The sequence below is a fragment of the Trichechus manatus genome, unplaced genomic scaffold (assembly GCF_000243295.1).
Source record: "Trichechus manatus latirostris isolate Lorelei unplaced genomic scaffold, TriManLat1.0 scaffold00365, whole genome shotgun sequence".
In the NCBI taxonomy this organism is placed as follows: Eukaryota; Metazoa; Chordata; class Mammalia; order Sirenia; family Trichechidae; genus Trichechus; species Trichechus manatus.
Genome location: NW_004444301.1, coordinates 522,320 through 533,238, shown reverse-complemented (window position 1 = coordinate 533,238; position 10,919 = coordinate 522,320). Strand labels below are relative to the sequence as shown.

The window sequence follows — 10,919 nt, the reverse complement described above, 5'->3', positions numbered from 1 at the left end:
ATTCTAAGTGAGTTAGCAGTTCAAACCCACCCAGCAGCTTCGTGGAAGAAAGACCTGGCAATCTATTTCTGTAAATTTTACAGCCTAGAAAACCCTATGGAGCAGTTCTACTCTGTCACGTGAGGTTGCTATGAGTCAAAACCGACTTGACGGCACCTAACAACAACATACTTGATGTCTATTTACTTATAGCTAAAGGAAATGAAGTTGATGAAGTTTGCCCTCGAGATGTCATTTTTCCTTTCTGTGTCCTTTTTTCCTCTACAAGAGGTTTCTTCCAATAACTAGGTCTCATTCCCACTCAAATCTTTTGATGTTTGAAAATATGCCTTCCTTAAAGGAGAGATGATTAATTTAAGATTTAAACAATGGATAAAAACTCTATCACCACATGCAGAAGAGAGGTTTTTACTTTTGTTTTGAACAAGGAACAAATCCTTTAAAATATAACTAATCTCTAACTGTAAAATTCTTCCAGGAATCAGTAAAAAGATGAGGAAAGTATTTTGAAAAAAAAATGGATTTACCATTCCAATAAAATTTGAATGCTATGTACAAGCATTGTACAAGGCAGCAGGGCTAAATTACATCACACAAACAGTCACCTACACTACTTAAGTATAGAGCTGGTCATAAATCCTGTCACAAAATACTTGCTGGGTAGACTCACATTCATTTTGCATTATGCAATATAACAGGTTCAGGGAATAAATATATGCAGTTACCTGAAGCCAATACATTGTTCCCACATAAATTCAGATGATGAAAAAACAAAACAAAACTGCAATATATTGTTTAGCCCTAATTAAGGAGCAACTTGAAGAAGATTAGACAACATCATGAGACACACATGAGACAGGAGGAAGATACAACAGAAAGTTGCCTTTTAAACACCTCACTGTTGTTTAAGGGTCAACACATAGGACCATAGCTTTTCAAACAACATAAACCTTCAGCTTTCTTGTACTTATAGTTGACTATAGAGTTGTTATGAGTTGGGATCGACTTGACGGCAATGGATTTGGTTTGATTTTGGTTTAGGTAAAGTACAACTGAAAATGGATAGCATTGGGCTCTGTGTGTTGCTCATTAAATCTCACAATGCTATGTGAAAAGCAAGCGGTGATAAAAATTTATGTATTCACTATTTGTTGAAATTGAATCCATTTTATTGCTTTAGATATATACCACGAACTCATGTTTGCACTTCAAGCATGAAGTCAAAAGATATATTATCTTAATCAATGTTCTCTGAAATCAGACATCATCACGGAAGGGATTATAATGTTCTAAAACTACAATAATAATCTCTTATTATTGCATAAAACCAATAATGTTTTAAAACTGCAGACTACTTTTTTCTAATTTTCTAAAAGTGTCCTGAGTTACATAATAAAAAGAAAAACAGCGATACCAAAAATCTATACTGTTGACATCATGGGCATAATTTCTTTCAGTAACTAGAAAATGTATTGCTCCCCAAATCGTACACTCATATTTAGAATAGTAAACTCTCAAGTTCCGAAAGTTTTAACTTTTGTTGTAGCCATTAGTAAGACATAAAGTACTGACATATTCTGGTGAAGCTTTTATTTTTATTCTTAGTGCCAACAAGTACAGATGAATTTTATGAATTTATTAAAACTTTTTAAAACACCAAAGTATACCTCAAAGCAATTTTACACTTTTGTATTAGTTACCACAATAGCTATATTTCAAAACAGTACTCATGTACAACAAATAGTATACCAGTAACTGATGATCTGGTGTGTATAAAATTCCATTTGTCAATAGTTAAATTTAATGAAGAATCTAACTTACCGGTGGATCAGCCCCCTTAGAACCAGTCAGACCTCCTGTTAGGGATTCGATATCCTGAAAAGGGGAGAGGTGTGGATTGTAAAATGCTACTCAACAGCATGGAGAATTCCCCAGTCCCACAGTGTAATATATCCTTCAGCTTCAAAGTTAGGGAATTTCAGCTACTATTTTTTTAAACAATCTTGCACATTGTAATGATAAATAAATCGCGATGCTTGTATCTAAAAATCTAAATATTTCCCCATCTTTGAACACTCTGTAAAAAGGAAACACATCAACAGACTAATAATATTTGAAATATGCTCTAGATGGGAAAGCAGATATTTAGTTCTCTAAGGAGCTTAAGTGAGGGCAGAACATAAAAAGAAAATTTAATAAAAATGAAATTTAAAGTGTTGTTTTCAAGAATACTAATCCCATGGAAAATACTTAACCTACAGAAAAGCTTAATTATCTATGATCCATTATATTACTCCGAATAAAAAATGAAAATATAAAGAAATGTAGATTGATTAGCTATTTCTTTACAAAGATCAGTTCCAAATCTCCAATCAGTAACCACAGGAGATCATGCCTGAATCATGGCTATAGTGGTCAAAGGTCTCACAGATGGTGAAAAGGGTGATGTTACGAACAGCTAAAGAGCATGTGACCTGTGTATAGAGACAACTACAACTCAGCTTTAGCCAGTTTTTGGTATCCAGGAGTTTGGTTCTAAGGTTACAAATCATATGACTTTTTAAAGAAAAGCTAGAATTCCAGATTTTTAAGTAAAAGCTCCCAGGTTTTAAATGTTTGCATCTTATTTAATTTTTAATACTCATTCCACCCCCCCCTCCCCCATCCTCAAATGAGAAAAACTGTCTGGGGCTGGGATTCTGTTCAAAGTCTGCTGGATAGGATCTTTGGGCTACACTGAAGAGTTATTCTATTTTTTGGAAAGGCTCTTTCTTCTCATCCTGGTCACTTCTTGTCTGTTGGCATCCAGTTGGAAGGATAGGGATAAAGAATGTAGAGAAAGGTGGCTGCTGTAAGAAATCAAAGTCAAAAGAAACCTTAGTAAAAATTGAAGTGAAAGAAAATTAAATACCTGTGATCAGAGAAACAGCCAATACCTTGGTCTATCATTAAAAGGTCTTAGGCTACTAATTTGCTTGAGACTTATTCACATCATTATTACCCTGGTATTTCAACAACAGGAACTCTTAACACAAGATGGAGCTAAAATGAGCAAGTGAAGGAAACATTAAAGTCAAGGTAGGGGAAAGAGAAGGGACAGTGTGATCAAAGTTTTCATCTGAAGAAGCTGACTTTGAACAGGTTTTTAATGAGTGATAAATTTCATCATGCCTATCTTAATAAGACAAAGCAACCACCAGAAATACTTTCCAATAAAAATATAACATTTTTAAAAGTTCTATTATGAGAATTTATTGCTAACATAGATATACTGTTTCAATTTTCAATTTTTTTTAACTTTAAACTTTTCATGATAGTCACAGTCTTAAGACAAATAAAGCAAAAAGTAATTTAAAAGATGAAAGTGAAAACGTATTGGTGTCTCTGGTTTTTAACATATTGAACTAAAGACAAATTAACTATGAATTCATGGCTCTAAACAGAGCTCAGGTGTATACTCTTATTCCTTTTGTTCATTCAATTGTAAAACATTTTGAGCTTGTATTCCATTTTGAGTACAAATTGAAAAAGAGTGTTCTACTTGGACAGAGGCCAAATTTAAATGTGACTTATCACTTGATGCAAAGACATTTTTCAGACGTGTGAATAATAAACATAAGTATGCATAAATGGGAAACCCCGGTGGCGTAGTGGTTAGGAGCTATGGCTGCTAACCAAAAGTTGGGCAGTTTGAATCAACCAGGTGCTCCTCGGAAACCCTGTGGGGCAGTCCTACTCTATCCTATAGGGTCACTCTGAGTCAGAATCGACTTGAAGGGAATGGGCTTGGTTTTTTTTTTAATCCATAAATGAATTTATACTGTAAAATTAATAAGTGAAATAAGTAAATCCTTTGAGGAATTCCGAGTATATGCATTGCTATATAGCTCTCAAATGATAACTGAAAGTGAGTCAAGATTTTTGATGATTGTTAAGTGTCTTATCTTACAAAATATAAGTGAAATCTTTAACAAACTTATCTATCTTATTATTTAAATGTCATTTTATATAGGCAAAAAGAAAAGGGGACATAAAAAAATAAAACCATTGACTTCGTAGGAAGGTATTTTTTAAATTACTACTGTAATAAGGTTATTAGTTTGATTAAAGCATTCAAAACTATAATTTTTGATTACAGAATTAATTCAACTATGTTGTATACCAAGTACAAATAACCATTTAGACTTAATAACTAATAAGAATAGCAAGCACTTACCAGACTTTGACTATGTGGTTTATACATATTGTCTCTTACATCAAGCTTTTAAAGTTAGTTAGTTATTTTCTAACTTAAGAGGCTAAATAGTTTATATAACTTACCAATCTCATACAGCTATTAAATAGTGGAGACACAAACATATTTGTGTGACTCCAAAATTTGTGTCTTTTAATCTTATTTGTAGAATAATGCCTTTATTATAGCACCCTGATGATCTTGCACATATTCACACTGGTGACATAGGCAAGGCTAAACCACAGGCTGACATAAATCTTGTCGTAAAGACTGATAGCCTTGTGAGAAGCCGTCATAGGGCTGATTTTCATTTACTTCCCTGGCTCCAGTGATGCATGGGACTTTCCACCTCTACCCTCCCTATAACCCCCTACTGGCCAGGGTCCATCTGCAGACAATAAAACCGCTTAGGTGTAGTATGAAACTGGTTTTTCCTGACAGAGTAACCCACCACTCATGCTATCTGTTTCTGATCCTTCTGTGGAACTAGGGACCAAGGCCTGACTCCAGTGGGGCAAGTGAGGTAACTAGGGTGTAAGATTTAAGATGACTCACTCTCAGGGTTATGCAAATGTTGATCTTGTACTTGCATGGTCCTGAGAGTGACTGCCTCCTTGAATTTTGTGCTCTAGGTGCCTCACTCTAAAGAGATGAGCAAGTGTAAGGTCTGTACTAGTACAAATCTGGCAGTGAGTAACTTAAATTTTTATTCTAAGCATCTCATTTATCTCACCCTAGTCCCAGCCCTTCTAGTGATGTGGGGAGTTGACACTATGCTGACCTTGTTAATGCTGTCTAAGTAATAAACTCCTTAAATCCATTTGGGCTCATTGTCTTCTCACCAGTCAAATCTATAGAAGTGTGGCAAGCCAACCTAGCAGCTTTGATCATTCTGTTGCTTAGGGACTTCTTGCTGCTTGACACCAGTATTACACATCCTCTATTATATGGATTACTGTCATCTACACAAAACAAAATGAACTCGGATATATTAATTATATAATAAATTTCTTAAAAAAAAATTGAGGTAATGAAAGTTTCACTTCCCTCTTCAAGGCCTGAAATACCTAACGGAGGTTTTTAAGAAGTTCTTCACAAAAGCTGTGTAGAGACAGTTCATTTTAAAATTGAAAGGCTCTACTCCCGGATTGAAAACCTGGTAAGCCAAGGCTGGCCCATGAATCAGAAGTCTGAGGCTTTCAAAGGATGAGCTCCAGGTGGAGTGAGGTGACTAATGTCGGAGCTCTAAGCAGAATAACACTTGACAGCAGCCCATGACATGGGTATCACCTCAGCATAGGTTTAGACTAAGCTTCACATCATGTTGCATTGGTGTAGTTGGTTGCCCAGTTGTCCTGTTTTCAGTCACTGCTCCAAGAGTTGACATATTTGCTTTTGATTGACACTGAATGGTGGAGCTATAGGGACTAATAACGTGGTTTCCAGTGCAAGTCATTAAAGTCAGACGTAGAAAGTCCTCCTTTTTCTTCGTGGAGGTGGGAAAAAGGAGAAGAGAATATTAGAATTTGAGGTTTCTCTCAGAGCAATTGCTGGATCCTTATTTTTATCCCTGAAGAATAGGATGCCAGTTAAGGTCCAATAAAAGAAGAAAAAAAGCATTGTTTATAAATCACTGAGTTTCTATTTATGGTGACAAAAATTTGGCAATGAATATTGGTGACTGTTGTACGACATAATTGATATAATTGGTCCCACTGAATTATGCATGTCGAAAATGTTGAATTAGCAAATGTTGTGTTATCTATACTTTTACAACAATATAAAAATTATTTTTAAAGATGACAAAAATAGTTTGGGTATAAAATACAAAAAGAATGAAGAAAATAAAAGTCTAAATACGTTGAATCTAATATTGCATATCCAACAAGACACAGAATATCTTAAAACATAATAGCTACATTTAATGTTAATATCAAGTTTTAATGATTCAAAAATTCAATTTAGATTATATGAAAATACTTAAAACTTTATAATAATTGTTATCAATTATGGCTTCTACTTCTGAAAAATCAGCCGTTGAAAACCCTATGGAGCACAGTTCTACTATGACATACATAAGGTCACCATGAGTCAGAGTCGACTCCACAGCAACTGGTAACTGGTATAGCTATTTTAAAATTTCAGATTTATTCATATCTGTAACTTAGCACAACTGTAGAAAATCTTTGGGGAAAGTTACCATATTTCAAAATAATGTATATTTTAGTACATTAAGCAATCTACCAAAACACGTATCAGCCAATGAAATCAATATGAAATAATAAAACACAAATCTCTTTTATCTTAATTGAATAATTATATTTAAAATTGGTTTTGAAGTCTTGAAAAACATTCAATGTTTATATTTGTAGAGGAGCTTGCAAAATTCATTATCTTCCCAATACAAAAACTAAGCATTTCTCTCATCCCCTTTATAGAGAAACTTCCCAAAGGATTCCTCATCGCCCACTCTCTCGACACAGGTTCTTGTTCCCACCACATCACTGAAACTTTCTTATCAAGGTTGCCAATGTCCTCCTGGATGATAATTCCATTTTTCAATGTTCTGTCTTCATTTTTCTTGATCTCTAAGCAACACCTGGCACAGCTGAAGACTCCATCTCCTTGAAATACTTTTTTTCTCTTTGTTTTCATTTACTTTCATCTTCTATATGATTTAAGTTAGTACCATGACTTTAAATCCTATATATGCTGATGACTTCCTGATTTATATCTTCAGCCTCAACTCATCCTCTGAGATCCAAATGTTGTATATAACTACCTACTCAGAATCTCCATGCGGATGTTACTTCATTCATCTAAAACTTAATAATGTGAAATCAAACTTAATAATGTGAAATCAAACTCCTGATTTCCACCTCAATTCCTGCCCCTAGGTCCCTTTTCCAGTGCTCTCTTCATCTTATTAAATGACATCATCATTCACTAGGTTGCTCAGGTCAAAATCTATTTAGAAAATCCTGCTAATTCTATCTTAAAAATATGGCATGAATTTGACTACTTCTTACCACCTACATTCCTACCATCATGATCCCAACCAACACTAGCTCTCCATTGGGCTAAAGAAATAGGTTCCTAACTGTTGCCCCTACTTCTTTCCTTGTCCACCACCTTCCCTCATGTATTCCCCACACAGCAGCCAGAAATATCCATTCAAAATGTAATTAGATCAGATTATTCCTTAACCAAGCCCCCTCCATGGTTTACCATCAATCTTAGAATTATAACACAATCGTATTACCATGCCCGGCAATTCTCTGCATGATCTGGCTTTTGGCCATCTCTCTGATGCCATCTTTTACTACTCTCCCTCTCCCACCTGCCACCCAGCCCACTGGCTCCAATGCTATTTCAAAAACAGGCCAAATATGGCTCCTATCTCAGCACCTTTGCACAAGTTTTTCCTGCTTTTTAGAATGCTTATTCCCTAGATAGCCTCCTAGTTAATGCACTCACTTCATTGAAATCTCACCTTAGATATAAAATCCTCAGCAATAACTTCCTTAATTGCCTAAAGCAGTCCGAGTTCCAAACAGACTCAAATAGAAGCTCAAAAACTTTATGAAAGAACGATTAATGAAGGAATAATTTATAGAAGTATGGATAGCTTAAGGGAACCAGAGAAACAGTGAAGCACCAGGGACTAGCAACAGCTGGAAACTGTAATACCCCTAAGCCTGAAGAAAAAAACCACCAAACCAAACCCATTGCCTTTGAATCAATTCTGACTCACAGAAATGCTTCATAGCATTTCCAAGGAGGGGCTGGTGGATTCAAACTGCCAACCTTTGGGTTAGCAGCCAAGCTCTTAACCACTTTGCCACCAAGTTTCCTAAGCCTGAAAGGATAAGATAAAAGAACTATTTTGTTAACAGAGTCCAGCAAGAGGTGAGCACATATCATCAACCTCTAGAACACTTCATCACATAGTGGGAGATCAATAAATATTCACTGAATGGATGAATGAATGACTGAGTGAATGTAGCATGTAATATTCTTATGCATGAAAAAACTGAGGCTCAGAGTATGTAAATGATGAAACAAATAAAGTGTTCCTCATTTTTATAAAACTTATGGCTTCGAAAGCATGGCTCAAAGCAACAGTGTCTGTCTGATAAATGTGATAAATGCCTGAATAAACAAACTAATGAATGACTTGCCCAAGATCAGGCAGCTGGTGAATGCTGCAAAGATGCCTTGAAATCCTAAGTGTTCTAACTCCAAGCCCAGTGTACTTCCTATTCCATCATGTGCTCACTAATAAGACATCCTTCTAAAGGAAAAAGCCCTCAACTCTGTATTATCTCATCTTGAGGCAGTAAATTTCAATATACCCAGGGTTTCTAGTTTATAAGAATGAAAACAGACAAAATAATTCAAAAGTCAAGAGACAACACACTAAAGTTATCTTCTTGTGAAATAACTGTCAATACTTCATATTTATGACCTGATAACTAAATCATTGTATGTTGAATAAATCAATACTTAAGGATGTTACCTAGCATATGTGGCTAGCATTAATAAATAGTTCCAACACATTAAACTAAAAATCAGTAATGTTTATTTTTATGTAAACTCTTATAGAGTGTAGGTTCATAGCACTAGGAATATGATGCAATCGTCAGAATACAGTTTTTTTTTAATCATTCAGGTTTTCACATAATGCTTAATGAAAACAATCTTTCATCAGAGAACAGCAGCTTCTTGAGGCAAGCATCCAAATAATGAAGCTGAGTTTGTTAATGAGACATCTTGCTCCTTTACCAGACTTAAGCTGTTAGTGTTTCCTTGGCAACTTTACAGGGTAAATTTCCTGGGAGGCAGAGAAGAAGCAGGAAACACACACAAATCAGTATTATAAATCTTCTTCCTATGGAAGCCAGAAGGAACCTATTTAGTCATTTTTTTTAAAAAAAGAAGGAAAATATCTAGGCTTTTACTTTGAGCAAAATTCAGCTCAAATCTGGATTTTCCTTAAGCCATACAATTAATTCTTCAAAAAAGAGTGATTAAGCATCTCTTGTGATTGAGGCACTATGCTCGACATAGATGGCAGGATGAAAAGACAATGGTCAAGATCCCAGTTTTCAAAGGGTTGAGAGTCTTGCAGGGAGTCAGACAAAAATAGCTTAATAAACATATTTTATACATAGTAAGAATGAGGCACTGCACCAAACTGATATTTGGAATCCAGAGGCTGTGACATGCTGTCTGGATTCAAGGATCTTTTAATCTAAGAGCAGAACAACATAAGAAAAGAAGTCTGAGAAGTGAGGCATTGAAATTACACAAGTGGTAAATAATACAGGGAGATGGTAAGCTTGAGTATTTCTTGTTTCTAGAATTGCATTTTGGTTTTGAATGCACACTGGATAAGTCTTATCTGAGGAACTTATCTGGGCAACATAATAATGAACACTTACTGAGCATTTACTACAGCAGACACTATGCTAAGAGCAGTATTACTCACTAAATAGCATCCTAACTCTCTTATCTGTTATTATTTCCCCCATTTTCAAGATGATAAAAGTGGGTCTTTGAGAGTTTAAAAGACTCTGCAAAGGTCACACAGCTAGTAAGTGTCCAAACCCAGACAGGCTAACTCCACAGGCAATGATTTTTAACAACTATTCTCTATTGTACAAGTTGAGATGTGGGAAAAAAGAAATGGAGAGGACCTCTTGACATGCTGCAAGGTGAATTTGGAGAAAACATAGATACTTGTTAAATATTTCTAGAAGAATAAATTAAAATGCAAGCAGAATTTTTCTGAGGTGGGCCTGACATTCTCTTCTTGGAGAAACAATAGCCCTGATTAACCTACAAATATGAGAGTTAACGCCATTGGAACTAGCAAAAAATATAATTCCAAACATATTGGCTGTATCTTTCTAATGGCAAGGTATTCTACCAAATCCATACCTAAATAGGAAATCAAATATGCATGAAGGACACAATTATGTCACTGCTGTATGGAACAGGATTTTCTGAAGAGAGCCCCAAAGAGATTTAAAGTTCTATCTTTCCCATGGAGTGCCATTTTTGGAGCACTTTGTGGTATTTTTTTTGTGTTCGTGAGTGTTACTTTTCCTTCTCTACTCCCTCTCCTAAGCCATTTTCCTTGTCTATTCCTACCATATGGGTGAGGTGATAAAGGGAACATTCTGCTATCTCCTGACTCAGTCTCAATCATTCGTCTTTGCCAGTTCTTACACATTGACAGTTCCTTGTTCTCTCTAACTCAGTATGTCCAAATCAGATGAAATCTTCCACTTCCTCCACCACCAAGATGGCTTAATGCCTCCCATCCTTATTCCAGTTGATATTTCCAATAAATATTCCAATAAATATCCAGTCTAGATTCTTGAAGTTCAGTAAAGTCTTCCCTCACATCTGGCATCCATATATCAATCCAGTCAATTCTTCCCTCTAAATATCTACTCAATGTATTCCCTTCTTTCAATAACCACTACCTTCACTACCTTAGTTCAAAGCCTCACTTTATGTTTGCCCCACCCCTAGCTTTCTCTAAAATAGTCTTTTTTCTACTCTCATTCTTATATCATCTCTTCTCCAGAACAAATGATTCTCAAGGTGTGTTTTGGGGACTAGTAGCATTAGCATTACCGGAGAACTTGTCAGAAATGCAATTTATTGGGCCCCA

The 10,919-nt window shown here is 35.4% G+C and overlaps 1 long non-coding RNA gene across 1 annotated transcript in view; it reads right to left on the bottom strand.

Annotated features, from left to right (window-relative positions):
• Positions 1 to 1,820: 1,820 nt before the first annotated feature.
• The window catches only part of LOC101357945 (uncharacterized), a 99,967-nt gene continuing 90,868 nt past the window's right edge, over positions 1,821 to 10,919 (bottom strand). Inside the window, exon 4 of the long non-coding RNA XR_001121559.1 lies at positions 1,821 to 1,875. This is a non-coding gene — a long non-coding RNA (uncharacterized LOC101357945). The remainder of the gene's footprint in view (positions 1,876 to 10,919) is intronic.